Below are 27638 nucleotides of genomic sequence, written 5' to 3'. Positions count from 1 at the left end.
TCAGAAAAATCACAAATGACTAAAAATTCACCATTTTGTAACGTATTTTTCGTATTTTTTAAAAAGCTGGATTGCTCTGTTTTAATGAAATCGTGAGGGATTAAACTTTCTAATTTCAAGCAAAAATATGACACAAACTCATCTACAGGTTTTACAATTGTTTCTAGGTCACACCTATCCGTGGTTACCCATTGCTCAAATGATAACTGATCAATATATTTTTCTTCAAACTCACCGAATAAAGTATTTTCCAATAATGAAGAATCTGGACAATCCGAACAAGATCGTAGATAGCAATTTGATGTTGTATTTTCACACAAAAGACTACCAGTTAACATTTTAATATCCTTTGTTAAATTTATTCTTTTCAAACTATGTAAAATAAGGTTAATATTCTCATGGGTTGTGCACACACAAACATTATGTGTTCCTGAATTGGAAAGAAGCTTGCATTGCCTTGGCCGAAGGCTTGCAAATGAGGAAAAACCTACTTTAATATTATTGTGAATTTCCTTGAAGCGTGTGTAAGCTTCTTTCAATGTCGTCATCATTAATCGTTTTTGGATTGCTTGACGCTTTCCATCTTGTTTTACTGATACATAATCTTTCTGGCCAGGCATAGCTCGACTTACTTCATCATCTTCAAAATATTGAACTACTATTTCTTTTGCCTCGTCTGTTAACGCATTACTAGACCTAGTATTTTTGGTTGAAAGACAGTTATTCTTAAATAGTTTTGCCTCTTTTACTGTATATCTATTGGTTTCGAACTCATCAATGGCATCTTGAATAGACCACGAACTTGGCAGCATCGACAAAATCATTAATTTTTCTTTCCTTGTCGTGGCTGGATTCGAGAACCTTTCCTTCATATTCATAATTACCTCATCGTAGTCTGTATTTTCCACATCCTCAGGTCCTAATTTGAAGAGGTTTCTACGTACAGCTTCGTTTATTTCACGGTATTTTTTCTCTGGATAATAAACGTAGTCCATCTTCGTCCATTTAATCGGAGTCACTTTTATCCCAGCTATGCCCTCGTTAAAGCGTTCGATGTTTACCTTTTGAATACACTCATCTTCCGATTGATTTGTTGAAACAGATGCCGCTGATGGTACGGTGGCAAGGCTCTCTGCACTTGGAACTTCTAGTAATTCCTCAGTTGTTGTCGTTTTCGAACTTCCTGCGCCCTGCTCTTCCGATGATATACAGATTGCTCGTTTGTCAACGTTTAGACGGCAGGACGTGCAAATGCGTAAATTTGTATTCAATGTGGACATTGGAGCATTACCTGTCGCTTTCAGTTTATCTATGGTGCTTTCGGTGAGATTTCGTAACTCTTTTGAGCACTTTTTTTCTGCAAACGGCCTACAACAGTTGAGAAAGCGACTACTCATGTTGTTCGTTAGATTTTAATAAACAAAATCACTTTCAAGTTTTTACTGACTAGTTTGGTGTCGTTTACTTGACTGAAGAAAACTTTTACTTTACAATCCTTAATAACCATAGCGGTAGTAATTTTTTGCTTTTTCGTGAGCATTGTCATGGTACCTATCATGCATTTGTTGTTGTTGAAGTTACTCGCTTCCTCCCGATATTTATGATTCTATTCTCTGATGGGTAAATTTTTGCAGGTAAACTAGACGTCTAGAGCATTGTCGTGGTATGCACCTATTATGTATTTGTTGGTGTTGCAGTTACTCGCTTTCTCTCCATCATAAAATCTATTATCTAAGAGGTAAGTTTTTTGCAGGTAAACTAGACGCATTCGTCTATATAAAACTTTTGTTTTGCAGCTTTTATCTTAAAAATAATATTACTTATGTTTCTTATTATCAACAGGTTTTAACCCTATTAACAGAATTTTTCGCCAGTCACGTACAATAAAAATAATGACACTATCAATACTTTTGATCACTACACTGGATCGCGTCTAAGTTTCTAATAGATGCTATAATAGTTATGAATAATTAAATAAAAATATCATGAAAATAACTTGTTTAATTCATGCGGTAGCCTTAACAATAAAATCAGCATCATAATGCGATTCTCTGAATAATGTACACGGTAAAAAAAAACATATTTTTTTTACTAAATGTAAAAATTGTGAAATGTTTGAAATATCTTTTTAACTTTTTTGTTTATTAGTTTACCATCACCAAATTTTTATGGTAGATAGCTAATATAATGGACCGTTTTCCCTGAAAAAATCACGTTGGTAAAAAGATAGGGTTTTGAGATATTTGAGTTTGTGTGACAAAAATGATATTTTTTTAATGCAAAAAAAAAAATTTTTACAGTGTATATTTTCTTAGCAATCCCCATTAAGTTATCTAACTTTGCTGAAAAAATCATAACAATCGAACGAACCGTTTTTGCTGTGCAGCTTTTTGAATATTTTTCAACCATTTTCACATACACCCTTTTGAAAAGTTAGACGTGACTCTATATGAAGATTTGATATCGAAAAATGACGTTTTAGATGAAATTGAAAAACTGTGCAAAGTTTCAGATATTTTTGAAATGGTCGCTCAGGATCGACTTGCGTGCCTCCGTGGAATCCCTCTAATAGGCTTTCTTTACGCTTTATGCGATATCACAGTGCCCTTTTCAGGGCGCTGTTTGAACCCATTGTGATACGCTTATGCGATATTACAGTGTCCTTTTCAGGACGCCATGTGAACCCATTGTGGTACGCTTATGCGCGTATGAAGACCCTATTCCGTTACCTGTCCTTTTCCCTGTCCCATCCTTTTTTCCTTCCCTTCTCCCTCAGGTAAATGATGAATAGGCTCGTGTTTATGGCGATGGCACAAATTTCCCAAATGGAGGAGAACGTGCCTCTGGAGCCGACCTACTGATACCTGATACCTTCTCGCCGAAAGCCGTTCTTCTGGCCCTTCTTGACGAACCGTGCTAGTATCGCGTTTATAGTTATGTGCGGTGTACTTCTGTACACCCTGTAGGGACGCCTCGTTGCGCTCATTCAGGATTTTAATTGCAGCAACAATAATATCGTTTACCGGGGAATGGCCTCCGGTTGCCCCCTTTGAAGGCCCCCCTTTGAAGGCCCACGGTCTCTTGGACTTATGGACATCAACTGGGAATAATTATTTACTTCATCTGAGCTAACCCGGCCCCGCGTAAAATTAGATTTTGGCATCGGAGACAGCACCATCGTCGAACAAATCCCTTCTGAAAGTTGACCAGATTTTGGTTTCGTGAAATCCAATTTAAACAGTTACCGAATTATCCTAGAAAGTGAAAACACGTTAATTCCAACATTTCAAAACCTGCTAGTACGAAGGCGCCGAGCAGAAATTAATGATTAATTCTTGAGAGAAATCTCTATCGGTAGTCCTGAAAAGGACTGAATGGTAAATTGGACTTGGCAGCAGTCTTGCGAAATTTACGGTCATGGCAAAATTGTTTGATATGCTTATGGAAGGAGTAAGGAACATGAAAGAGTAATTTACATCAACAAACCTCCGTCGTAAGGAACTTATACAGCTCTAGGATATAATATCCCTTCTACAAGAATCATCACACTATTGAATCCAAATCATCGTTGTCCTACGTCACCATTTCATACAACCCATAGGGTTATACCCTTGTAGTTTTTGGTTTGCGAAATCAGCTATAGTCCCGTAGGCTGTAAACGAAGACAAAGCCCGCGTTGTAGAAGACTCCTGATTCTTCCGATCGCGGACGTTGAGAGAAGTTGATCTTAGAGCCTTTGGACCTCCAATCGTAAAGTGCTATGAATAATACTCACCGGTAAACAGGAGGTCGGTATCTAGTGTCGTCGAATTGTACAAAGTATATACCTAAAGAGATGGATATAGTGAAGCGAATCAGGCGGCAGGCGGCGTTGGGGCACGTATGCCGGAAGAATGACAAAGCAGAACCATATTCAGCAGAGAATCAGGACAGGGTCTACGGCTTCGTGGTAGGCCACCCACACGTTGGTAGTTTAGCAGGACTTGCGGACTATAAACGTTCAGGGCGACTTGGTCAGGACCGATACCAGTGGAGGCGATTGCTTCATTCGGCGTATACTCGCCGCTACGAGCTGTAGCCCGTCAAGTATAAAGTAAGTTTAGCTATAACTGATATTCTTACCCTACCTCCGTAGCCGTTCGTTTTTTTTTCCGCCGTACCAGAAAATCTCCACAAATTCACCAACAATGCAATGGTCTTGGATCTGTGCTGTAGCCGATAACATCGCGGAATAAAATGTGCGCTCCTTTCTTTCCCCGTTCGTCTTTGATGATCGTCATGACAATCAAGAAAAAGACGCAACTTGTGATAAATTACCTAATTGATTAATGATAGCAGACGGAGTGCCTCAAATTTATCACTGGTCGCGCGCATTTCTTACCTTTTAGCGCAAAAGACCGCCATCGGCGATTATCACACATGAAAAATTGATATTGAGGATCCATAAAAGTGTGAATGGCACCCGTTTGCAATTAGCATAAACATGGTGCCCGCATATTTTTTCGTCAAATTTAGGCAGAAAACAACCCTTTGAGAATTAACATTGACGTGGTCGAGATCGCTCAAATTGAAATTCAGCGGCAACTCGGTTACATCTACTGTTGATCAAAACGATAAGAAGTTCAAATGTAGATGCTGTCGGCATCATTGTTTTTCACATATTTTGTAACTAGCAGAATGAATTAAATTTAAATTAGTGTGAAAAAAGTTTGATCAGACTCAAGTGCACTGTGCAAGTGAGAAGCAGGCAGAAGGCGAGAAAGTATCAATTGTTGCTTTATCGTATCGTCACCACTATTAGAGTTTGAAATATCATTTCAAGAAGTCCTTTCGAGATGTCGTGAGTGTCCGAAGTTCGTGTGCTAACAAAGCTCTCCCAAAATCTTTTCATGATGTCATTATTTTAAAATTATATTTTAATCAAGCATCATTCCGAACAATCTGATTTGCAACATTGCCCAGACCGGTTGTTTCTCCTCAAGGCGTCAGAAATTTCAAAGTTTTCAATAAATATGACGATCATCGTCGCATCACAGCACTTTTCAACAAGGTGCAACATTTTAAACGAATTCGGATGGGCCCAGTCTCATTAGGATCAATTTAAAAGTGATTAGCATTTCACTTTCCGCGAGAAATCGGTGGCACAAGTCAGTTGGAGTCTGTAATGGGCCTATTATCCCCGGAACAAGTTTTGATTCATGCCGCTTTGGGCAACTCTTACTGCCCGAGGTGGCTCATAAAGCAGACATTGTACATTAAAATAAAGTGTCGCCGGTGCATTTCTGGAAATCTCCGACAGACTGTAATTTGAAGGGTACTTAATTATCATATAAATTGATGATGCAAATTTTACTCAATGCTGAAATTGATTCTAAAGGTGCATTCCTGTTTGATAAATTTATGGCTTCAAAGTCGCATGTTCTTAATTTAGGTAGTGATTGCTCACCTTTGCGGTGGTGTATAAGGTTCAATCTAATTAGGACTAAGTGGCTATCAGCCTTATGTCTGGTTCAAAGAACTTACCTTTCGTCGCCACTTAGGCCTAATTGGAAATTGCAAAAACATCGCTTAAATTGTATCCCATCACTTTCTGTTAGACTTCATTTTGCTTCGTTGAATCTGCGTCGATTGCAGAATCTTTCTGCACGGTATCGTGTGTGAGGCCAGCTTCTTCTCAATAATTCTTGCTGAAACCAGGCTGCCACACACCTTGGATTTTTCCCCATATATTTTAATATATGTAAGATGAAATTTACCAAAAAATACTTTTTTCGACTTTTGTGTAGAAAAACAGAACGTGTCCGTGTGAAGAATTAGCATTAAGTTAAAATTCACAAATACAAAGGAATTAAAAAAAAAAGAACGTGTCTGTATTTGAGAGGCTTTCATCCTGGTCGCTGGTTCGCCTCTGTTCGAAAGCGGATAGATAATACAGTTAATACTTTACAAAAATTCTTATCCTATTTCAACCTATGTTTAAATGTTGGAATACAGTTGGGCCTCTCCCAGGAATGCTTGACCTCTTCATTAGGGTCGTTTTTAAGAATATCAAAAATATTGGTTGATAAATACTGATTGATTCGGGTTTCTTAAAATTTTGGACAATTCACTAAAATGTTCTACTGTTAACGGAACTTGACAAAAACTGCAACTTGTTCTGGGTTTGGTTGATATGTAATGCGGATGCGTAAATATTGTATGGCCGCTTGTCCGGGAGTTCGTCCATCCCGGCAGTCTTGTTGTTTTGCTGCCCTCTAATGGCTGTATTGACCCTGTCCAGCGTTGGAGGTTCCATGGCCTGTCTGTCCTCGTCGAGTCCAATTCTGCCTGTAGCTCTTTCGTTCCTACTGTTGAACAATAACTTGAAGTACTCTTCCTCCTAGTAGCCACCATATTTTTGATCTGTCAGCATAGTCATGCGCATGACGGGAGAAGGCGCTGGTTTTCTTCGCACGCCATTGACAATTTCGTAAAAGCTCCGTATATCATTCAATTCCATACTCTATTTCGCCTGAACAATCACCGTTTTTCATAGTCTTTTTTATTGCGGTCTCTACACAGTTGATACTCGAGCTCGAACCTTACTAACTAAGAGATAACCGTATGAAGCTTGAGATCCTAGGGCTGAGCGAAGTCCGTTGGCCGAACTTTGGATAACACAGATTGACGTCGGTTCAAATTCTGCTATACTCTGGCCTACGAGATGCACACGCTCCTCGCCACCGTAAAGTTGGTTTCCTGCTCAGCGCTCACCCCCACGCTGCGCTCATGAAGTGTGAACCTATTAATGGGAGAGTAGCCAGATTCAGAACACGGATTCGAAACCTTATCATGATCCAATGTTGAACCGATGCTGCCAAATGGCAAGACAAAGAGAACTTTTATAGATTCCGAAAGGTGATATCAAGATCCTCATGGGCGATTTCAACGCGAAGGTTGGTGCCGACAACTCGGACTATGAGCACGTTATGGGACGCCATGGCCTCGGATAAATGAGCGAGAACGAAGAACTATTTGCAGAGTTTTGAGGCTCATTGTAGCCATGATTCTTGGGGGATCGCTCTTTCCTCATCGACCAGTGCATAACACCAGTGGCATGGGTTTCCCCTAATTCTTTATTACATCTACGAACCTAACCTCAAAATGACTGACAACATGAAAGCAGTCCTCGATAGATCGATAAAAGAGAAGATATGATCTGTCTGTTTTGTGCATGTGTGTGGTCCGTCAAAATGACCTAAGAAGTGTCAAACATTTTAATGGCTAACTTTGTTGGTGAAGAATGGCGTCACGGAAAATCAAATCGACCACATCTGCATCAGCCAATAATGGAGACGTAACCGACTGGCAGACGCTACGGTGAATTGGTCCTTCGTCGAGGAGCTGGAGAACCGGGCTGCAGATATTCTGGAAGGTGGAAATGTAGAAGATCAATGCAATGGAGCGCCATCAAGAACGCCTTCATCGCCACCCGTGAGAATAATTTGGGTGAGCTACGCACCCGGAGAAAGCAGTTCATCCTTGGTGATACCTGGAGAAAGATAGAGGAGCGAAAAATGCCAAAATCGTGATAGAGCGAGCGAAAACACGATGAGCCAAAGGCGTAGCCCGTCAACGCTATTCGGCTCTAGAGAAGTAAATGAAACGCAGGACAAAAGGCGTGGGAGGACTCCCTAGCCGACGAAAGCTAAAAAGCCGAAAACATCAGTGACATCCGTCTACTCCACCGTGTCAAAAAGCAACGTCATTGCAAGAGATAAAAATCATTTTAAACTACTCTTTCTATAAAACGGCTACTTTGGAGGCCATACTGAAGCGACCGGTGGAATACAAGTAGACGGTAAATCCATAATATTTGGCAGCTACTTCAGAAGATTGATGAAAGATCTTATCAACTTTGGAATTTGGATCGACTGTAGAATCAACTGTTTTCGGATGACTTTTCCAGTCTAACAATTAATCAAGACAAGTACTTCTTGTTTAATTCCGACGTTTCGGCCATTGGACCTGGCCTTCTTCAGGGGTTATAAACTTACACCGTCCCTCGTATGTAACAAGAAGCTTTGCGCTGAATTGCCCTATACTTTTTAAAGTTCTTTTCCTGGACACCGCATTCGGTTTCGCGGTTGCATTGGTGGATAATCGTTCGAAACATACGACAACTAAAACCTGACCAGTTTCTTTGTCCATTTTTGTGTCACTCCGTTTTACGGTAGATGGTGCGGAGTAAAAACACATATTTTTCTGAATCACTACAGCGTAACGATAGCAAAAGTATGAAACTATACGGGACTAAACCAACAAAGCAAGCACCGGATATAAAAATAGCACATTGATTCATAACCTGACTTACATATTTATTTATATTACACTTACGCATCCATTACGACAATATTAGCCACACGCCAACGAAACGAACCAACACAATGCTGTCTACTTCATCCAGTAAAAGGGAAAGATTAGCCGACTGTCCATCATGTTCGGGGCTCTCCACCGCGCCGCGAGAATAATTTGAATGAATAGAACCATATAGCGAGCAACGGCGCGGAAGCCACCGCGACCACATTGATGATGACTCGCCATGATAAATGGCTCGAAAGGAGCTTCGATTTCACACATCATTTTGTCTGACCAACAGATGTCGACGATACGTTTGCTCACATGTAGGTACTTAAATGGCTGGAGCTTGGAATGAAGGTATTTACCGGACAAGTGAAGCTAAAGGTGTTTCCAGCACCAATTGAACGATCGTGTATAATGAGCAAGTATTTTCATGGAGATTAAAGCGTGGCTGGCAGACACACAAAACAATCGGTAGCGTTCGCGCGCAAATTCCTGCTCCTCATTGTATAGGACAAGATAATTTGGCTGAACGAGAGCGTGAGATGACACGGCAAAAGAGAGAACCAGCAGCTCCGTCAATGACGTGAAACCAAAGTTACTAGCGGATGCTCCTATTTTATGAATGGACCAGGGGTCCATTGTTAGCGGGAATGTTTGTTCTGTGAAGATATGCTAAAGAATATCACGATAATAGATGTCGAAATTACACAACAGACCGTCTACAGACAGACGAGCACATTATATCGGAGCTATAAATTGTGAACGGGCGCCAGCACGTGTTGTGAATGGAAAAAGGTGAAATTATCTTTCTCGACAAGAATGCGGTTCTAATTGTAACAAATTGACAAGATTGTGGCTAATCACCATCATTTTTGTGATCCCATATGGTCTAGTGGCTAGGATATCTGGCTTTCACCCAGAAGGTCCGGGTTCGATTCCCGGTATGGGAAGTTTTTTGCTTGCTTAAATTTCTTGGAGTTGGAATGATTTTTGCTCAGTTGAAATATTGCCCAACTGCCTACTATTCAGCATCATCCTGGCTATCTCACGCATTCTGCAGTCCTCTCTCTCTCTGTCTAAATGATTTTTGCTCAGTTGAAATATTGCCCAACTGCCTACTATTCAGCATCATCCTGGCTATCTCACGCATTCTGCAGTCCTCTCTCTCTCTGTCTAAACAGAGTCGAGAAGCTTAATAGCTATGGCATCGTGAGCTGTTATAAATATTAGAAAAAGAGTACAAACACAAATACACATAATGATTTACTGAATCAACCTACTGCGGAATTGGTCACCCTAATTATGAAATTAAAACATAAAAGGATGCAAATAAAATACACCAAGTTGCGACATGACATTCTGAAATTCGCTATTCTTTATAACACCAACGAACCTAACCTCAAAATGACTGACAACTCTCAGGTCATTTTGACAGATGTAACATGAACATCAGCAGAACTCATCAAGATGGGCCCGGAAAAGTTGGCCACCTGTCTGCACCAGTTAGTAGTCAAGATCTGGGAAACCGAACAGCTACCGGAGGAGTGGAAGGAAGGGATAATCTGTTCCATCCACAAGAAAGGCGACAAGTTAATGTGTGAGAACTTTCGAGCGATTACCATTTTGAATGCCGCCTACAAAGTGTTATCCCAGATCATCTTCCGTCGTCTTTCACCTAAAGTATAAATAAGTTCTTGGGAAGTTACCAACCCGGTTTCATCGACGGCCGGTCGACAACGGACCAGATCTTCACCGTACGGCAAATCCTCCAGAAATGCCGTGAATACCAGGTCCCAACGCATCACCTGTTCATCGACTTCAAAGCGGCATACGACAGTATCGACCGCACAGAGCTATGGAAAATTATGGACGAGAACAGCTTTCCCGAGAAGCTGACTAGACTGATAAGAGCAACGATGGACGGTATCAGAACAGCGTAAGGATTTCGGGTGAACTATCCAGTTCATTTGAATCTCGACGGGGACTACGACAAGGTGATGGACTTTCCTGCCTACTATTCAACATCGCCTTGGAAGGTGTTATGCGACGAGCCGGGCTCAACAGCCGGGGTACGATCTTCATGAAATCCAGCCAATTTGTCTGTTTTGCGGATGACATGGATATTATTGCTAGAACATTTGGAACGGTGGCAGAACAGTACACCCGCCTGAAACGTGAAGCAGCAAAGATCGGACTGGTGGTGAATGCGGCTAAGACAAAGTACATGCTGGTAGGTGGGACTGAGCGAGACAGGACAAGCCTTGGCAGCAATGTTACGATAGACGGGGATACTTTCGAGGTGGTAGAAGAATTCGTCTACCTCGGTTCCTTGCTAACGGCTGACAATAACGTGAGCCGTGAAATACGAAGGCGTATCATCAGTGGAAGTCGTGCCTACTATGGGCTCCAGAAGAAACTGCGGTCAAAAAAGATTCACCCCCGCACCAAATGTACCATGTACAAGACGTTAATAAGACCGGTGGTTCTCTACGGACACGAGACATGGACGATGCTCGAGGAGGACCAGCAAGCACTCGGAGTTTTCGAGCGACGGGTACTAAGGACGATCTTCGGCGGCGTGCAAGAGAACGGTGTGTGGCGGAGAAGGATGAACCACGAGCTCGCTGCACTTTACGGCGAACCCAGCATCCAGAAAGTGGCCAAAGCCGGAAGGACACGATGGGCAGGGCATGTTGCAAGAATGCCGGACAATAACCCTGCAAAGTTGGTGTTTGCTAACCATCCGGTTGGTACAAGAAGGCGTGGAGCGCAGAGAGTACGATGGGCGGACCAGGTGGAGCGTGATCTGCCGAGTGTTGGGCGTGACCGACGTTGGAGAGCTGCAGCTGCAAATCGAGTATTATGTCGGCAAATTGTTGATTCAGTATTATCATGAATTTGATGTTTACTAAATAAATGAATGAAATGAACATGAACATCAACAGGACGGCAACAAGATCGAAGTAGAATATATGATCCTTCCATTTCTTGCATGTGTGTGGACTGTCAAAATGACCTGAAAAGTGTCAAATATTTTCATGGATAGCTTTGTTGGTGTAATGAAGAATATCGTTTTTTTTTAATTGTAAATATACAGGTAATCTTCGATACAACGTACCCTCGATATAGCGTATTCTCGATATAACGAATTCGATATAACGTACAATTTGCTTCGATATAACGTACAACATTGAAATAAATATTTTTTCCAGTAATTATTCGTAGATCTCTTAAATTAATGTTATGTTGCAGCATCAGTCAGTTTACCCAAAATTAACGCAAATTGGTAAATAAATTAGTGAGTGTACGTTATATCGAAGCAAAAGGTACGTTATATCGAACAACGTTAAACGAAATGACTTATCCGTGAAAACTTTGCATTATTAGTTTTGTGAATTTCGCCGAAATCAATATTTGGGTTCAATTTCACGCTGAATCGATCAAAATATTGAATTTTTCTTTGCTTCGTTATTTAGGCGAGTACCTGTATCAATTCCATTACGATACTGCGCATTTCCCAACCCACTGGACCCCTTTCACTGTTCAGCATAAGTGCGGGATCATGGATAAAACTGCGATTTCTCATCGAATCGTTTCGGTGTCTTCTGCGCACTTATTCAGCACCTTAAAATTAATAAGTGCGCAGAAGACACCGACATGATTCGATGCAAAATTCAGTTTAATTCAGGATCATGGGATGGGAACTCTCACTTTTAATAAGTTACACTCACTTGATATTTCCTCAGCTCAAAAGCTTGCAATCAAGAAACGATGTATCGGCGACTTTTGCCTTGTGGTTTTGTCTAAAAGTTTGCCTAAGATTAAAGGTCGCACACGAATCCCAAAGTCGTGACAGTGCTGTGAAAGTGGCTCTCCACGAGGTGAGTGTAAAGACTGGACTCGAAAAAAATAGGACACTCAAAATCTATATATATAAAAATGCAGTGGCATACGTGGGACCGCGCATAACTTGCGAACGGATGGTCCGATTTGGGTCGTCTAAGTTTCGTTCTATTAGTTTTCGCCCAAGGAAGGTTTATGAGGCAAAGAACATGAAAAAATTAGGAGTTTTTAAAAATCGATCTTCCATACATTTTGACCGGGGACTTGGTCTTGGCTAGAACCTTAAACGTCAAAAAACGCAGTAGGCAAGACAAAGTTTGCCGGGTACAGCTAGTATGATTGCGTTCACAAAAATAGCTGATTTTTTTTACCAGGAATAGCATGTTATATGTACTTAATGCCCTAAAAATTTCATCAAAATCGGTTCAGTATTGGCGCAAATATTGTCGATACAATAAAATGTGATTTTGGAAATTTTGGGCTTCGGTTTTAAAAATTGTTTAGGCTATAACTTGGTTGTTAGCTCATCAAAACGTCTGAAAATTTGACTGTAAGTTCTTCAAGCAAGTCAAGTCATAATAAGTAGTGAACATTTCATTATAATCGGTTCAGTACTTTTTTTCAACAATTCAAACAAAAAACGGGGTTTTCAAATTGTGGGCACTTTTTAACGTTTTAAAATCAGTGTGCATTATTTTGACTGTAGAATTGGCAACACTGTCTCTATTTTTTTTTTTTTAACTTTGACAGTATAAAATCGTTGTGTTAATCTGTTCTCAGTGAAAATTTCAGCCATTTTGATTGAACATTTTAAAAGTTAGAGCAGTTTGAATGTCACTATACCAAAAACCACATCTGCTTATTGTGACATAGTGCTACATATATGGCTATAACTTTTTAAAGGTCAAATCAAATTGAATGGAATTTTGACACAATACATCTACATACATACTTTTTGAACAGAAAAAATTTCATTGGAATCGATTCAGTATTTTTGGCTCTACAGTTTTAGGTAAAATATGTAATATTTTTTAAAGTGTTTGTTTGGCCCAAGATTCTCAAATGGTGAGTCTCTTGTTTCGACGATATCTCCGCCAACACTGAACCGATATTGATGAAATTTTTATGGTATTAGCTACACATAATGTACTATTCCTTGTCAAAAAATCAGCTATTTTTGTGCACGCAATCTAAAGTTATACATTATTCTTTGTGTCTCATTTTTTTCGAGTCCAGTCTTTTATTTACATCCACCTCGTGGAGAGTTTCGTTCGCAGCTCCCTCACAACTTCAGTATGCGTGTGCGACTCCTAATATATTAGACATAACTACAAGACAAAAGTCGTCGATACATCGTTTCTTGATTGCACGCTTCTGAGCAGAGAGAACTGCAAGTGAGTGTTCCCATCCTTGGTCCAATGGGGTGGAAAATGCGCAATAATACATTACAAACTCAAGATACCACATCAAAGGAATCACTCCGCACCATTATTGCGGTTATCTCACCCCTTTTTACAGAGCAGCTCTGCAGGCAATTCGGAACAGAAGCACTTTCGTTTGCTTCCAATGGGGTTTTATTGTAGTGAACAAACAAAATTCTATGATGATTGAATTTGTTTATTGAGTTAAATTGAGTTCTCGCAGCGCGGTGTCACGAACACTAATGCAAATCTACTGGTGGAAAATATGCCCGTTTGATGGGCAGCTGGTTTTTGTTTACTATTTTTCACCACGTAGTTTACTATTTTTCACTCACGTAGTGTTCGTGTAATGCAGCGTGTATGTACACTAGTATGGGACACGCTTGATGGCAAAAATAAATCCTCGCTCCAGTCGACTTTTTAGATCCCATTTAGGTCCGAAATGAACTGTACAAAATTTCTGCGCAATCGGTGAAACTATAATTTAGCGCAAGCGGTTCAAAGTTTGCATAGGATTTACTATGGGAAAAGTTACATTTTCAAACAAAAAATCCCAGAGGTCGCCCCTTGTCTTCTTAATTCGAATCGGTTAACGCTACAGGTAGAAAAATCATTTATGGAACTTTTCTTCGAAGACCGCAAAACGATTGGATGCTTGTGGAAAAAGTTATTGATTTATTACCGATTAGTGATCCAACGAACGGCTTTTTGTTTTGTTTTATCAGCAGCACTGCTGCTGCCGTTGTTGCAAGGGGTGGCGGGAGGCATCACCACCCCCAGGAACAGCAGCAGCCAAGGCAGCAGCTACAGTGCTGCTAATAAAACGAAACAAAAAGCCGTTCGTTGGATCACTAATCGGTAATGCATCAATAACTTTTTCCACAAGCATCCAATCGTTTTGCGGTATTCGAAGGAAAGTTTCATAAATGATTTTTCTACAAGAAGCGTTGATCGATTTGAATTAAGGAGACAAGGGGTGACCTCTGGGATTTTTTATCTGAAAGTGTAACTTTTCACATAGTAAATCCTATGAAAACTTTGAACCGCTTGCGCTAAATTATAGTTTCCCCGATTGTGCTGAAATTTTGCAAAGTTCATATGGGACCTAAATGGAATCGAAAAAGTTGACTGGAGCGAGAATTCGATGTTTGTCCCATACTACATTGTACACGCTAGCAGAAACCACTATAGGCGCTGTCCATAAACTACGAAAGATCATTTTTGGCCATCACTTGTCCATTCAAAATTTTGAAACTTTGTATAGATCATATACTTTGGCCTCCGTTCCAGAATGTACGTAGTTTATGAACGGTCACAAAATACTTTATCAATTTCATATGTTACAAAAGATAAATTGCTTCTGACAGTTGTCAGTCTGTAGTCTGCGAATGATCAATTCTGAGACCTTGTACCGACTTTTCGAACCCTCTAAGCAGAATACCCTCTTCGAATGAGTGTAATGACTTTCGTACATTTAAATTCCGCCCTATTTTGCTTATCCTTTGACAGATACGCGTATTTCGACTACCACTTGTAATCTTCCTCAGTGTCAGTTATCCAATTAATTAAAAGGTACGAAACTGTTACCTACACTCATTAGAATTCTGAGACGTTTATTGTGCGTGGTCATCAGCTGATGCTCTTCTTAAAAAATATGTTTTTTTTTCTAGTACGATTCTCACCCGCTTGTTGAACGGCTGGGACACATAAAAAAATTCACTGTAGTTTGGAATGCATCTTCATCTTAAAGGAAATTGTCTTTGAGCCAAAACCGGTACACATAAATGAAGCAAAAAAAAAAGATAATCCTCTTACGAAAATTATTCTTTATCAATATATTATCTAAATATTTTCCTTTTGTGTATTCTCAGGAAAAAAAAATGACACCAAAAAACCAGAACCGTGTAATTCTCCCTTCGGACTCAATGCACCGGTTATTCTTAAATGCTCCCGATATCGAAATTTTCTCATGCGCGTGTTGATTGTGTCGTTTTCAGGCGGCTTTTGCACGGTTACAGTCTCACGAGAGGCGACGCAACATCCAACTTGATACGCACGGTATATATAGCCGGTGTATGGTCGGTAGTGGGAAACTGGATCGGGAATGTTCGACAAATTAAAATTGCTTCGATAACCGTTTTGTCAATTAGGGATTCGAGTGGTGGAGGTGCATTTTAAAACCTGTCTTACTTCATATTGGTAGCTGCAGGCATGGGGAAATTGAGTTCATTTTTGTTTTGGATTTCAGCAGTCCTGCAATATGATTTTTGAAATTTCATTGCTTTTGATAATAGGTTTTGTGTATAAAAATTTGTGCGTGGAAGATCCGTATGAAACACTTAACATTATTTCTCAACAACCTGGTGAAATTTGGATATCTCGAGGTAAATCTGAGTCGCTCAGCAAATTTCTTAACAAATCTAATGAGTATTTCAAAAATATTTCTATGAAATCAAAATCATTGTTGCACTCATTGCACTACTTCTTCGATACTATTCAAGCTGGTACTCCTTACACCTTAGAAAAGTTGCTAGTACCATAGTCTGGCCCAATAACTCAAATTTAAGTGAGCCAATTAAACTCACACGAGGTAGTTTAACCACGTTCTGACCGACGGTAAATTCTTCTCGGATATAATCAATGTCAGCGCAGCTCGAATTTTGATTGGGATCAATACCTAGTCACTGTATGCGCATGCCACCATGCGCTCAAAACTTTCGACGGTTATAACCATGCGTCAAAGTCCAACGCCACGGTTCAATATCGACCGGCTGCGCAACATAAGTAGAAGTGGCTCAAGACTACGCGCAGCAGTTAGCATTGGCCCTACCAACGGAAGAGCAGCTTGGCGCAGCTACATTTGAAGATGGCTGGAGGGACATCCGATCCGCCATAGTACTTCGGCTGCAGCACTAGGCTTCGCGACGCCGAATCGCAGAAACGACTGGTAGGTACGATGGCGAATGTGAACAGTTGAAAAATGAGAAGAATGCAGATAGACGAGAATGTTGCAGCATCGTACGAGGGCGAATGAGGCACGTTACAGGCAGGCACGGAACAGGCAGAGCTCAGTCTTCCGGAGGAAGAAGCGTCAGCAGGACGAAGACGAACAAGATCGCGAAGCTATGGAAGAGCTGTACCTCGCTAAGGTGCCGGCAGTATTACGATAAGTACCTTAATGGCGACGTAGCGAGCACCAAAGATGGCGTAATAACAGATCTAGAAGTACGTGCGCAGGACGAAAGACTTCCGGCCTCAAACCTCCAAGAGATTGAGGAGGAGGTTGGCCGGTTAAAGACAACAAAACCGCTAGAATACGGTGGGGAACCACTGGTGAGAGCACTACACTGGGTTAGTACCAAGATTTGGGAGGATGAAGTATTACCGGAGGAATGGATGGAAGGTATCATGTGTCCCATCTACAAAAAGGGCGACAAGTTGGATTCCGGGAATTATCGTGCGATCACACAGTAGAGCGCTGCCTACATGATACTCTCTCAAATTTTATGCCGCCGTCTATCACCGATTGCAAGAGCGTTCATGGGGCAAATCAGGCTGGATTTATGGTCGAAAGCGCTACAATGGACCAAATGTTCGCCATCCGCCAGTTGTTGCAGAAATGCCACGAATACAACGTGCCCATCACATGCTCATCGATTTTAAATCGGCGTTTGATACAATCGATCGAGACCAGCTATGGCAGATGATGCACGAATACATATTCTCGGATAAACTGATATGATTGATCAAGGCAACGATGGATAGAGTGATGTGCGTAGTTCGAGAATCACGAACACTATCGAGTCCAGAGAGGGTTACGGCAAGCTGCTGGGCTTTCATACTTGCTGTTTAACATTGCTTTAGAGGATGTAATAAGGAGAGCGGGGAACACGAATTGAACGATTTTCACGAAGTCCGTTTAGCTGCTTGGTTTCGCTGATGATATTGATATTATAGCTTTTATATTTGAAACGTTGGCGGAAACTTTCTAACATCCGACTAAAGAATGAAGCCAGGCGAATCGGATTAGTTATTCATGTGTCGAAGACAAAGTAAATAATGGTAAAGGGCACTAGTAAGGAATTACCGCGCCCGCCACCCCGAGTTTCTGTCGCCGGTAATGATTTCGAGGCGGTTGAAGAATTCGTGTACTTGGGCTCACTGATGACCACCGACAACGACACCAGCGGAGAAATTCAGAGACGCATTGTGGCAGGAAATTGAGCTTGGACTTCGCAGAGCTCTACGATCGAACAAAGTTCGCCGTCACACGAAGTCAATTATTTACAAAACGCTGATTAGACCGGTAGTCCTCTATGGTCACGAAACATGGACTCTACGTGCAGAGGACCAACGGGCCCTTTGGAGTTTTCGGACGGAAGGTGTTACGTACCATCTACAGCGGAGTGCAGAGAGAAGACAGGACTGGGAGAAGGCGAATGAACTACGAGCTGTATCAGCTGCTAATAGAACCGACAATCTCCACACCGCGAAAATCGGGAGGCTCCGGTGGGCGGGCACGTCTTCAGGATGTCGGATAGCAACCCGATTGAAATGGTTCTCGAGAGTCATCCGACCGGTACAAGAAGACGTGGTGTGCTGCGAGCTAGGTGGGTCAATCAAGTGGAGGACGATTTGCGGACCCTTCGCAGAGTGCGGAGCTGGAGACGCATAGCCATGGACCGAGCAGAATGGAGATGATTCCTACGTACAGCAGAGGACACTCCTTTAGTCCTTAGTATGACCAGTAAGGTTTACTTACGAGTAACTTGAGTGAAAATAGGAAGGCAAAGTCGGTAGAGTAGATGATATTTTTTGTCTTTATTTTGCCCGTGTGTGATCTTTAAATTGGCGTGAGAAATATAAAATATTTTGGAGTTTAGCTTTCATGGCGTAATTGGGAATAGGCATGATTGGGGAACACCCATAAATTACGTCACGCTTTGAGCGGGGTGGGGGCTCAGCATTGTTTGACGACTCATATACACATTTCAGGCCAAACATTTCAATAGGTCCTATCTGCATTTGAGAGGCTCTCTTTGTTCACTTTCTCTTTCAAATATTGCAATGTAATGGTACACTTTTCAACTATTTTTGCAGTACAAATGAAAAGACGATTGTTTTGACCATCGTTCAATGCAATGAGACAATAATAATACAAATAAACAGATGAGATATTAACGAAAGAGAGGGAAACCAAAGAGAGCCTCTCTTCTGCAGATAGGACCTTTAGACATGTTTGGCCAGATTTCAGAGGCATCATACAAAAAGTGTGCCATATAGGGCGGATGAGGTTGAAAATGGACAATTTTCACGTGACTCAATTCATGGACGATCCATTACGTGTGGATGTGGTGCGCGAATGCATTACAAGAATGATCAGTTCATTATCATTAATCATCATCAAGCCTTGGTATTATAAGATTTGCTAATTCTCATGGCGTACAGATCCATTAATCATCATGATATACAAACTAAAAAAAATCAATTAATCGATTAGCAGAGCGTAGTTTCGATCTACGGACCTCTGGGTTATGGGCCCAGCACGCTTCCTCTGCGCCACTCTGCTTCACATGGACAATGGGGTAATTGAAACATTTTGACGCTCTTTGAGAACAAAGTTTGATATGGATGTGGAATTTTTTCTGTTCAGCTGTGAAGTAAACTGAATAATCAGTTTTGCTTTTATTTTGAACTGCATAAAATAATAGCCAAACAACAAATTAATAGTAAGAAATGTTATTATTTTTGAATGACAAAATAAGCTCTTTAAATTTAATGTATGCATTCATTAAAAAAAAACTGATGTTCACTAAGGGAACCATAAATGACGTAGCATTTTTGGCCAATTTTTAACTCCCCCTCCCCCCCTCGTAGCATATTTTCCCATACCTACACGCTAGAACCGATCAGCACCTAAAATGTGTAAGGCCTACTCTCAAGTGCATAATTTCCAGACCACGCAAAAATGTGTAACAGTTACACATTCTAATAAACAGCTCGTACACTCTTCTAGATGCATAATTTCGATATTTTTTGTTTACCAAGGCCACTAGTAAATCTAGCTAGATTGCCGTACAAAATATTTTGCGAATTTCACGATTTTGCGGACGCAGGAGCTGATTTTGTAAATGTGTAAGTGTTACATATTGTTGGTGTAGTTTGGAAATTATGCACTTTAATGCTGAGTGGTCTTAGCGTGTAACACATGGCTCGTCACACGATCCCAGACTTCTCTCTCCTCCCTAAAATGCTACGTCATTTATGGATGCTCTCTAGGCGTTTTTCATTCAAAATTGAGGTATGAAGGACAGACTTGTTTGTCATTACTTTTTGTTATATTACGCAGTGGCGTAGCCAGAAATTTACTCTGGGAGGGGTTTTTGACGTTCAATGATACCTTTTTTTTTATTATTTAACCATCTCATTTAATAAATAGAAATGTGAAATGAGGGCACATACATTAGATTTCAGTCGTAGCGTCAGAATAGCGGCGCAGGCGAAAAATTTTTAGCCAAAAAGCGTTAAGGGTAATTTGCCAGTTGTTGCACGGCTAAAAAATCGGCAATTGTTATTACAAAATTGTTCCACAAATTTTGGCTTCGGGGGGGGGGTTGGTGGTGGTGGTTTAAAAGTAGTACCCCCCGCGTGGCTACGCCAGTGATATTGCGTATTGTTATATCTTAATATGCCCTTCATTGGGTATGATAGTATTTCAGATAATTCTTCATTACACCAACGAATCTAAATGACTGACAATTTTCAGGTCATTTTGATAGATGTAATACGAGCATGAAAAGGACGGCAACAAGATCGATAAAGTAGAATATATGATCCGTCTTTTTCGTGCATGTGTGTGGTCTGTCAAAATGACCTGAGAATTGTCAAACATTTTCATGGCTAGCTTTGTTGGTGCAATGAAGAATTACCATGATGTGTTATCCAACTGTAATTCTTTTCAGTTCGGGTCTTGCTTTATTTATATCTTTGTCTAATTTTGCCCGTTCCACCCTTCAGGCATTCAACCTTTCGAACTTAAAAATACTATTTTAGTTAAATTGTAACTCGAAATAGGGTATTGGTTCCCTTTATTAAGCATGTGGTTCCCATTTTCATCCTATGAAAAATAAAGTATAGAAGCGCTGTTTACTTGTTTGTTTGTTTTTGTTTCTTATTTTTGTATTTTTTTGTTAGAAGTGCAGTGCTCATTGAGCACGCATGAAAACAAAAAGAACGGATTGAATCGGTGCCGTAATCGCTTGTTTTCGAATAGGATTAATTTGGGCTTGCAATATTACTGTAGGCACTCATGCCATGCCCTATCTCTCTTTTGGTTCATCATCATCATCATCGCTATTTTAAAAATGAGTTTGTATTCCCTTTGAGGCAATATAACTCACGAACGGATGAACCGATTTGCTTAATTCGGTTCGCGCGGGTCGTCCTCTGCGCGGTTGTGCTTCTTCTTACACCACCAAACCTAACCTCAAAATGATGGATAATTTTCCGATTATTTTAACAGATCCCACACATTCACGATGAAGACAAAAAATATGTACTACTTTACCGACCTTGTTGTCGTCCTTTTCATGCTCGTGTTACACTTGTCAAAATGACCTAAGCAGTCTTGTTAGGGTGTGAACCATTTCGCTTGTTCGTTTAACTTTTAGTTAAAATTTGACACTTGGATAGTTATTTGCCATCGAAAAGTTAAAAAATAACCACGACGGTGGCCCATTTGAAATTTGACAGAGGAGTAGTTATTTGGAACAAGATACAGTACGCAGCCAAATCATTGCGATCAAAAAATAACTATCGAACTGTCAAGACTAACCCTGCTCGCGAGTAGGGTTATTTTCAAAATAACTATCAAAGTGTCAAATTTTAACTAAAAGTTAAACGAACAAGCGAAACGATTCACAGCCTTAGAGATCACATTCATTTTAACCTTTTCGTCGATATTCGGCCTCCTTTGTCTCCAACATTCGCCACACACGCAATCAAACTACTGTACGAAACAAAAATGTCAAACGAATGCACTTCATCACGATAGCGTCTTCTGGAGACGGTTCGGTTATTCCTGTCTTCTTCCATAATGAGAGCTGTGTTGGCCAAATGTGTGTCGCATTCAGTGCACCATACAAAAATAAACTAATACTAACATTCATAATCGGAATTGGCTGCAAATCTATGCGAAAAGCTTGAATTAGACAAATGTCATCTTGTCAGACGATGATGATTTGACGCTTTCTTATGTTTATTGAACTTCGTTCCACCGCTCGTGTTGTGTGTAAGAGGTAACGGTAGCGCACGAATGTAAGCAAGTAAGCTGACACCCGACTGCGGCAACGAAATGAAGGTAGTGAAAAGTGTCGAATGTTTACAAGAATGGACCTAAGAATTGTCAGTAATGTTGAGGTTAGGTTCGTTGGTGAGATAAAGAATATGGAAAAGGTTACGAAAATAAACCAAGAATGTTAAAATGGGGATAATAATGAAACATGTACGAGCTGGGAAGCATTTCAAAACGATCGCAATAAAGCCAATTTAGATTTTTGATAAATTATCATAGAATTTTTATTTAGTTATATTTAATGCCCTAAAAGTAAAATCGCTATTCGTTCGCTTTTCCCTTTATTCATTGAAAAATCGGCCCCACGGAATCAACCAAAATCAGGTTATTAGAAATTAAATACAAAATTTAAAACAAAGCTCATTAGAAATTGGACCAGAATTGACCTATTTTGTGAGTCTAGCATATTTACTAAATGTATTTTGGTTAATCTACAATACATGTTTACACAAGTTTTAGATAGAGGACAATGTTTCATATTGATTTTCAGTTGAAAATTAATTACTCTTTATTTACACTTTTCTGAGATATCGCAAAGGTTATAAAAATGTTATGCCCCGAGTGAAGGATCGAACTCACGACCTTAAGATTATGAGACTTACGCGCTACCTACTGCGCCATCGAGGCTTGATATCGCACTACGTTCCATTCCCCATGGCGTACGGAATCATTTATCGGCACTACAGAATCGAAAAAAAGTTAATACTTATGAATTAGCAGAGCGTAGTTTCGATCTACGGACCTCTGGGTTATGGGCCCAGCACGCTTCCACTGCGCCACTCTGCTTTTTGTGAATCATTTGTTGGATAATACTTTACACCATTATTTTCTTTTTATTTGAAAAGCATACATAAATTAAGTTATGAGTATTAAAAAAAAATGTGCTGTGATTGATTTCAAGTCTAACTTTATCAAACACAGTATGTAACATATGTGAACAAAAATAAAATTTCCACATAAAGCGCTGAATTTCGTTAAGGACTACTTGTATCACTCACCTTTGGAGATGATTTATGCAAAAATTGGCTCTGACGGCAGCAAAAATGCACTCACTCCAATGGGAAATCCCATTTGTATCTGTCATCGTGTGCGTGAAGAAGTATAAACAAACGTGTTTTGTCTCGTTTTTTTTCACGTTTGCCATACGACTCCCGCCAGGCGGCAGCACTGCGGGGAACAGCGAACTCACGTTTTCAAGAGAACTAATATTGAACAATTGTTTGCTATTTATTTTGATTATCTGCTTCTTTTGCAAGAGAGTAAAGTCAGGATAATCGTAAGTAGCGTGGTTCAATGCTTCGTTAGTCAGATTTGAGCCTCTAAAGTTTGTATGCAAAATTGAAATGCGATTTCTTCATGTTTCATCTTATCAAACAATTGGGGTGCTGCTAGTAGTCTTCAAGGTGACATGATGCTTCACTGAACTCTTATAAGAATCATTGACTGTTTGTCTCGCGATATAGAAGCAATAAAAAACGGATAATTCTGCAGCCACGCAGCTGAAAAAGTTTCACGACAGTATCAGTGCGAGTTAGCAAAATTGGGTGATACTTTTTCATACACATATTCTGCTGAGGTTTATCACTGGCGGCCAATGCTGATGTGATAGGCCAAGCCTTAACGAAATCAAGCGCATTGTATGAAAATCCCGATTTGGTTTATAGCAAATACTCTTCATTCCAATATACCTAACTTCTGCATTTTCCATACGAATCCAAAAAGACACAAATGTAACGCCATCTATTGATTAAAAAGTACGCAAGCGATTATTTTTGACTATCGTACATTTAGCGTGCACTGTGAAATAAAACGTCAAGCAAACCAAAACAAACTTTTTTCTGTGCTGCAGTGCTGGAGCTGGTGGAAGATTCCAAAGTAGTGTAGCTTCTTTCAAGCATTTTGAACAACTTTCTGCAGATTATCCGTGTAAAGGTAATTATAAATTTATAATATGAGATCGGTGAAACAATAATTCATTCCTTTACCAACTTATAGGTATCCACATCTCGTTGTTTGGACGTAAACAATGTAGCTGCTTTATCAGTCGCGCTAGGAGTGTTTTCTTACGAGTGCGATTGTAGAAAGATTTCCGCAAGGTAGTGGATGCGCCTAAGATGCAGTTGTTTCCACCGCCCAAGATCCAAACAGTCGTTCCTCTGAAGAAATTATTGCTGCATTGGAACCAGCGCGCCAAATTACCAAGACAGCTCTTCGTACGTTGGATGATCGTGAAGAAATGGATGGCATCAATTTCTCTGCATAAACGAAATTAAAAACATATTCATAATAGATGCGTTCAATTACATCATGTGAATTTTGAATACCCTTTGCGTTGAATTAATCTGGTAGAATGACAAAGAATCAGTTCGTAATCTTTCATTTTCGGTTTCTGGGTTTCGGAAACAGTAGGTTGTTTGCCTAAGGTCCCCTATCCACCGTGGTGGGGCTGCCACCTTAGGCTTCCGGTGGAGGAGTACCATCTTTCGAGCTGGAACTTCCAGACACAGCGCATGTATCTCTTCCCATGGTTGTTTTCGGATGAATTGAGGAAAAAAAGTAAAAACGATTTTCGATAAACTAGCTTCCGCAGACAATGTTTGTTTTTCACAAGGTGTAATGCTGCTTCTTCTTTCTTCGATAACCGCTAGTGGCGAGAATTGTCATTTGCGTACCGCAAAATTTGTAGTGTACTAGTATACTTTCAAGCCACCGTGGCGCTGGGGTAGCGTCTTTAGTGGGAAGGCGAAGTGGGGTATATTTAAATTAAGAGTATTTGTTTATAGGGTATGTGTGCCATCAGTAATCTCACGCTCCCATATTCATCCTATTCGAAAACAAGCGATTACGGCACCAGTTGATTCTTCTTGTTTCCATAGGTGCTCACTTCTAACAAGAAATACAAAAATAAGAAACAAAACAAACAGCGCTTCAAATCCTTTGTTTTTCGTAGGATGAAAATAGGAGCCACATGCTTAAGAAGGGAACCAATACCGTGATTTCGGGTGAAATTGATCACTTTTCATAGTTTTTGGCTTCTAATTTTTGAATAGTAATCGATATGGTCAAACTCAATGCTTTAAAACAAGTACGACCACGGGTTTCATCAGTCAACGAGGTTGAAACTTTTACTGCAAATCATTTTATTGCAATAAATATCATTTAAAATAAAAAATCAGAAATTTTAGTTTCGGGGTGAAATTGATCAGTCAGTGAAATGTCTTTGTTAGTGCTGAAAATAAATTTTCCATCTGAATTAACCACCCCAGAATGCGAAAAGCTTTGTGAAACTTATACAAGTTTTGTAAATTCCTAATTATTTAAATTATAAATTTAACAAATCTTAAGCAAACGCCTACAAGTATGCAATTTTCATACTAAACAAGTCATTACTTAGCTTAGCTTAGCTTAGACTGACTGCACATATCTATGGTTGCTATTCCGTGATTGACCCGAACCAATGACAGTTGCGCAATGAATCAACTGAATAATTGACTGGGAGTGGTCAACATTCTCACTGTGCACGCTTCAGAGATTCTCTTTTACAGTACAATAACGGCGCCGGCCACGTCCTTGCAGTCAGGTTGGGAGAGGGAAGGAATATTAGTACCAACCTTTGTTAAGTGAAGGACCGCGTTTACCGCTGCGACTCCACCAAAGGCTGCAGAAAGGAGTGTTTGTTATTAGGGAAGGTATCGTTGGGTCAGGATTCACTTTGATAAGTAATATGACCTTTTGATGTTTGTTCGCCATGCCGGCCGCCGTGATATTGTTCGCTTTACGCGGAAAGCAGACAATCGAACACTCGCGTTGAGTGATCGCTCAATATTTACCACAACCGACGTGTCCGAATAAGCACCCGATTATTATTGTCTTTATTAACGAGACTTTCAGCCCTTGGCTGGTTCATCTCGTAATAAGCACCCGATCTCGCCATTGTTCGCTTCACGCGGGAAGCAAACAGAAGATCATTCACGTCAAGTGATCGCTCAATATTTACCACAACCGACGTGTCCGAACAAGCTCACGATGTCGCCATTGTTCGCTTCACGCGGGAAGCAAACAATAGATCACTCACGTCAAGTGATCGCTCAATATTAACCACAACTGACGTGTCCGAACAACCACACAGTCTAGCCATTGTTCGCTTCACGCGAGAAGCAGACAATCGAACACTCGCGGGGAGTGATCGCTCAGTGTTTACCACAACCGACGTGTCCGAACAAGCACACAATCTCGCCAATGTTCGCTTCACGCGGAAGGCAAACAAAAGATCACTAACGTCAAGTGATCGCTCAATATTTACCACAACCGATGTGTCCGAACAAGCTCACAATGTCGCCATTGTTCGCTTCACGCGGGAAGCAAACAATAGACCACTCGCGTCAAGTGATCGCTCAATATTTACCACAACCGACGTGTCCGAACAAGCACACAGTCTCGCCATTGTTCGCTTCACGCGGGAAGCAAACAATAGATCACTCACGTCATGTGATCGCTCAATATTTACCACAACCGACGTGTCCAAATAAGCACCCGATCTCGCCATTGTTCGCTTTACGCGGGAAGCAAACAAAAGATCACTCACGTCAAGTGATCGCTCAATATTTACCACAAGCGACGTGTCCAAACAAGCACACAGTCTCGTCATTGTTCGCTTCACGTGGGAAGCAGACCCATACTAAACAAGTCATTACTTTAGAAAAAGTACAATTTTATGCATTAATATCAATATTTATAGAACTTTTGATAATGAAATCGGGTTTAGCGAACACGCCAAGTGTTAGTTAGCTGCCAAAGCTATAAACAGTCATTCGAATATTTATTCCATGTGTAATACCGCTACGGTAACACAAGTTTGAAACCGTCTTTGAAATTCACCAATCACACAGTTTCGGAAAATATTATATTTAATACAGAAATATGTGACTTAGCTGTAAAGCTGTGAACTCATCATTCAAAAACCCTTGAGCCAGATGATGGTCATTTTGTACAAATTGTTTTAAGTTCAAAGCTTTATTTTTGACAAATACAATTTGCCCTCACATCGATCAATTTCACCCCACTGATCAATTTCACCCGAAATCACGGTATCCTATTTGTTAAACACCTACGGCTGCTTGGTAAATTATGAACTCTAATTAGAGATAGTTCGCTTAACGGAACTCTTAAAATAATATGCCCCGAGTGAGGATCGAACTCACGACCTTAAGATTATGAGACTTACGCGCTACCTACTGCGCCATCGAGGCTCGATATTTTTATTCTTTCTATATTTCCCATGAAATACGAAACCATTTATCGACATTACAGAATCGATAAAAAATTAATCACATCGGATTAGCAGAGCGTAGTTTCGATCTACGGACCTCTGGGTTATGGGCCCAGCACGCTTCCACTGCGCCACTCTGCTTTACACATTTAACCCACATCGAAAAAGCGAATTTGCTATTTTTAGTTTCGCGCTGAGCAGTCGAGCACACACCGGACCTGATTCCAATTAGGCGTAGTCATTCTACCGTGGTCAGTCTAACGAGAGCAATAAATCGCGGAACGTGCTAGCCAAGCGGTTTTCGTTCCCTAAAAGTGAGAAGCGAGAAAACACAAAACAAACCGATAAGACCGGCTAGACTGTTAGATCCAGACGTCGTTGCGCGAAGAGTGGAAAGATCGGCGATAGC

The 27638-nt window shown here is 40.5% G+C and overlaps 5 non-coding genes across 5 annotated transcripts; 1 reads left to right on the top strand and 4 right to left on the bottom strand.

Moving 5' to 3' along the window:
• Nucleotides 1-9221: 9221 nt before the first annotated feature.
• Nucleotides 9222-9293, top strand: Trnae-uuc (transfer RNA glutamic acid (anticodon UUC)). Its single transcript has one exon. It is a non-coding gene; the product is annotated as a tRNA-Glu (tRNA).
• Nucleotides 9294-22513: 13220 nt separating this feature from the next.
• On the bottom strand, nt 22514-22587 carry Trnam-cau (transfer RNA methionine (anticodon CAU)). Its single transcript has one exon. It is a non-coding gene; the product is annotated as a tRNA-Met (tRNA).
• An 87-nt stretch (nt 22588-22674) lies between these two features.
• On the bottom strand, nt 22675-22746 carry Trnam-cau (transfer RNA methionine (anticodon CAU)). Its single transcript has one exon. It is a non-coding gene; the product is annotated as a tRNA-Met (tRNA).
• Nucleotides 22747-27136: 4390 nt separating this feature from the next.
• Nucleotides 27137-27209, bottom strand: Trnam-cau (transfer RNA methionine (anticodon CAU)). The gene has a single exon. It is a non-coding gene; the product is annotated as a tRNA-Met (tRNA).
• Nucleotides 27210-27298: 89 nt separating this feature from the next.
• Trnam-cau (transfer RNA methionine (anticodon CAU)) lies at nt 27299-27370 on the bottom strand. Its single transcript has one exon. It is a non-coding gene; the product is annotated as a tRNA-Met (tRNA).
• Between the last annotated feature and the right edge of the window lie 268 nt (nt 27371-27638).

Source organism: Aedes albopictus, chromosome 2 (genome assembly GCF_035046485.1).
Source record: "Aedes albopictus strain Foshan chromosome 2, AalbF5, whole genome shotgun sequence".
In the NCBI taxonomy this organism is placed as follows: Eukaryota; Metazoa; Arthropoda; class Insecta; order Diptera; family Culicidae; genus Aedes; species Aedes albopictus.
This window is presented reverse-complemented; position numbering and strand designations above follow the sequence as displayed.